Here is a 4,946-nt window from a genome sequence, read left to right as displayed (position 1 = left end):
ATTTAGATAGTCAGTGCAACCCCCCGGCCGTGACTTAATCACCATATAAAGATGCCTTTCATATGTAGCAATGGACATTATATAAGGAAATGAGTCGTAGTTGTCATGGAAAATTATTATTGTTGTTATTATTATTAATTATTATTTAGCAAGAGTACATTGCAATGTACTTGTGTTGGTTAGTTTATGTATCACTTGGCTAGGCTATAGTACCTAATTATACAATCGAACATTAGTCTAGGTGTTGCTGTGAAGGTGTTTTGTAGATGTGGTTAACACTTACAATCAGTTGACTTTGAGTGAAGATTACCCCTGATAATGTGGGTGGCCTCATCCATTCATTTGAAGGCCTTAAGAGTAAAGACTGAGGTTTCCTAGAGAAGAAGAAATTCGGCCTCAAGTTTATAGTGTTAACTCCTGCCTGAGTTCCAAGTTACAGACTTTGGACTTGCCAACCCACAGGTTAATTTCTTAAATTAAATTATAGTAATCATGAATTATTAATTATTGTAGTAAATATGATATGTGATATATAACATATAATGTAATATAATATAAATAATATATAATAAGTAATACATCTGTATATTAAGCAGAACACAGAGGCTGAATACACTACATTTATTTAACAAAAAATATAATTTTCATTTCCTTTTTAAAAATAACAACACCATGAGATTGGTTCTTGTCCCTGGTTAATAGTTAAAGAAAATAGATACCAACATTCTGACTTTCAGTTTGATTCCTATCACATGCACACATTATTTTAGCACCTGTGCCACTTTAGAAAACAGGTACCAGGTCTGGCCTTCCCAGAATTTGTCAGTCCAGAAGAGTGTGTTACTGGATACTTCTTTGTTCATGGGATGGCTCTTTCTTTGCCACAACATTTTCCAAAAAACAGATTAACTACAAAAGGAAGCATGTGAAAACAGACCTATGTCTGTGAATAAAAACAAAAATAAGAGTGATTCAAATTTCGGTAAGAAAGAAAGGAACACAGAGCCAAACTGTTCTGAAATATTTGGGGATTAACAGAGTACCAATAACCCAACTAAATAATTGTAATAGCAAACATTTACGTCGTGCTTTTTTCCCTGCTCCAGGCCCTCTTCTGAATGCTTTACACATATCAGCTCATTTATTTCTCATGATGTCCCTATGGAGAAAGTACTCTTATTGTCCCCATTTTAAAGATGAGTAAACGAAGTGGAGTCAGGATTTGAACTCAGATAATCCCTGTAGAGGCCGTTGCTGGCTCTCAGGTAGGGAGAGTACAACTCAAAAGGGTGGGAAAACAGAGGTAGAATAATTACATGAATAATTACTGAAAGCCTATTACATGACTATTTTCTCCCAATTTAGCCAATAGCAAAACATATCCAGATAATTTTAATAACTTGCAGAATGTTATATGAGTAATAATTGGTGGCAATTAATTGGAACCCATGTCTGCCTTGCACCCAGAAGTTTGCCTTTCCCATCACGCTACTAAGCTACTGTGCTATTAATTGACAAGCCTCAAAGAGGTTTGTTCTAAGTGAGAATATTCAGATCTTAGACCTAGTAGAACAGCATTTGCTCATGGACCATCTCAGCACAACTGCTTAATAGATCATCCAGAAACTCTCCTAATTCATATCTTTTTGGAGCCCCACTTTACGCATGGCGAGTTCAAAGAGCTTCACAGTATTCTGGCACACTGAGGATCATGTGAAGTTACTTTTTTCCCCCCCTTCTTATTGATTCCTGGGATAAAGAGCATGTATTAGAGTCTCTCCTCCACCCAAATTAACCTGTTCTAAGGCTTTTTATTATTTAAAGGGTGACCAAAATTTAAGGCTTGGAGCTTAGAGACAGAGCCAAGTCTCTTTTCTTCGTTCAGGAGTTTCAACTGAATTTCTGAAGTCCACATGATATGTTTCTGGGAGGCTACCCATTTCTATTTTTTCTCTTCTTTTTTTTTTTCTTTTCTATTTTTTTGTTTCCTTTCTTTTCCTTGCCCATGATACTATCTTCCCAACATCAGATGGAATGATTAAAGAGCATCATCAATGTAAGTACATTAAAAGTTAATCTGTAATAATTATCCTTATATTTTCTCCCTCTTCCTTATCTTGCTCTATACCAGATAAAAATAGCAGCATCATAGGATTAAATGCGGATATGTTGTGGTATACCATAAAAGAGGTCAATATAGCAATTCCAGGGAGATTATTATTTTGAGGATGGACAGCCCATGATTAGGGTTTTATAAAAACCATCCTTATCTATTTGGTAAAAAAAATGATGAAACCTCAAATATTATTTACCATCCAGAGTTCAGTATCATTGAACTGTCAAGTTACAATTAAGACTATAAAAATATTCTCAAAAGCAGAAAACTGTAATATCACCAAACTTTGATCAGACAGCAAAAACAGTTCAAAAGTTCAACAGAGTTTGTGCTAAGTACTATCTATACAAGCATTTAAGTGCGCCCTACACAATGGAAAATATTATAATTTAAATCATTTTCTATGTAATGGTAAGCCAGAATCAAGAAGTTAAAAGGTGGGAAAAAAAAGGTCAGACTTTCTTGCCCAGCTTTTAGCTTTCCTATCATCGCAATCTAAGGCCATCTAATAAATTAGTGTGGCTTAGATTTCATGTATGCCTGAAAACAAAATGACCAGATTTTAATGACTTGTAATAACAGTTTTTCTTTTGAAGGAAAAATACACGTTTAAGTAAAACCTTAACCTTTACTTATAGCTTCAAAATTATACAACAATTTCCTCAAATAAAGCAACTTTTTTATTTCCAGAGGAAAGCAAGAATAAATGAGTTCCCCCCTAAATATTTTTCTTTAAATTGTTATATTTATTTATCTTATCCCCTGAAATGACTACTACTTGTTTGTTTACTTCCGATTGATAAGCATATCCAGATCAATGAGAACAACACTCTTCGCATGGTAGATGTATTATAAATATTTGCTTCAAAGGGTGTAGAGAGATCTTCGGAGGGCTCTCAATTTAATGGATAGCTTTTATGTACAATACTGATTTTATTTACTATACTTGATTAATATTTGTGTCAAGGAACTAGGACAGCAAAACTGAGGTCAATGTAATAAACTAAGGGTATGAAGGACCTAATGTTTATTGAATGACAGACGCTTTCTTTTTTTTTTAATTTTTTATTGTTATGTTAATCATCATACATTTGATGTCGTGTTCCATGATTCACTGTTTGTGCATAACACCCAGTGCTCCACGCAGAACGTGCCTTCCCCAATACCCATCACCAGGCTAACCCATCTTCCCACCCCCCTCCCCTCTAGAACCCTCAGTTTGTTTTTCAGAGTTCATCATCTCTCATGGTTCGTCTCCCCCTCCGATTTCCCCCCTTTCATTCTTCCCCTCCTGCTATCTTCTTTTTTTTTTCTTAACATATATTGCATTCTTTGTTTCAGAGGTGCAGATCTGTGATTCAACCGTCTTGCACAATTCACAGCACTCACCATAACACATACCCTCCCCAATGTCTATCACCCAGCCACCCCATCTCTCCCCGCTGACTCCAGCAACCCTCAGTTTGATTCCTGAGATTAAGAATTCCTCCTATCAGTGAGGTCATATGATACATGTCTTTGACTGACTTATTTCACTCAGCATAACACCCTCCAGTTCCATCCACATCGTTGCAAATGGCAAGATCTCATTCCTCTTGATGGCTGCATAATATTCCATTGTATATATATATATATATATATATATATATATATATATATACCACATCTTCTTTATCCATTCATCTGTCGATGGACATCTTGGCTCTCTCCACAGTTTGGCTATTGTGGACGTTGCTGTTATAAACATCAGGGTGCATGTACCCCTTCGGATCCCTACATTTGTATCTTTGGGGTAAATACCCAGTAGTGCAATTGCTGGATCATATGGCAGCTCTATTTTCAACTTTTTGAGGAACCTCCATACTGTTTTCCAGAGTGGTTGCACCAGCTTGCATTCCCACCAACAGTGTAGGAGGGTTCCCCTTTCTCTGCCTCCCCACCAACATCTGTCATTTTCTGACTTGTTAATTTTAGCCATTCTGACTGGTGTGAGGCAGTATCTCATTGAGGTTTTGATTTGGATTTCCCTGATGCCGAGCGATGTTGAGCACTTTTTCATGTGTCTGTTGGCCATTTGGATGTCTTCTTTGGAAAAATGTCTGTTCATGTCTTCTGCCCATTTCTTGATTGGATTATTTGTTCTTTGGGTATTGAGTTTGACAAGTTCTTTACAGATTTTGGATACTAGCCCTTTATCTGATATGTCATTTGCAAATATCTTCTCCCATTCTGTCGGTTGTCTTTTGGTTTTGTGGACTGTTTCTTTTGCTGTGCAAAAGCTCTTTATCTTGATGAAGTCCCAATAGTTCATTTTTGCCCTTGCTTCCCTTGCCTTTGGCGAGGGAAGAAGTTGCTGCGGCTGAGGTCGAAGAGGTTGCTGCCTGTGTTCTCCTTTAGGATTTTGATGGACTCCTGTCTCACATTTAGGTCTTTCAACCATTTCGAGTCTATTTTTGACAGACGCTTTCTGAAGACTTTTGTTACTTCTAATCCTGGAGAAAGATTGCTATTATGCAGATGAAGCTTAAAGGTTAATTTATTAACCAAGGAAATACATTTATTTTCCATTTGTTTTGGCTCAGAGAGATCAAGTTATTTCCCAAGGAATTACAGGTGTTGTGTAGAATAGGTACTAAATGCCATGCAAGTTTCTTGCCAAAGCCCAAGATCTTCCCATTACATCATACTGAGTGTTTTTCTTGTTCATGGCTCGTTTTCTTAAGCAATTAGAATGAGATATCAATATCTGACATTATTGGATTTGCTTCGTTTGCAATGAGACTTTATTTTCCTCCATTTCATGCACTTCCTGAATGAGTCTGAAATTTAG

The sequence above is a fragment of the Zalophus californianus genome, chromosome 3, assembly GCF_009762305.2.
Source record: "Zalophus californianus isolate mZalCal1 chromosome 3, mZalCal1.pri.v2, whole genome shotgun sequence".
Taxonomy (NCBI): domain Eukaryota; kingdom Metazoa; phylum Chordata; class Mammalia; order Carnivora; family Otariidae; genus Zalophus; species Zalophus californianus.
Note: the sequence above shows the minus strand (reverse complement) of the source record.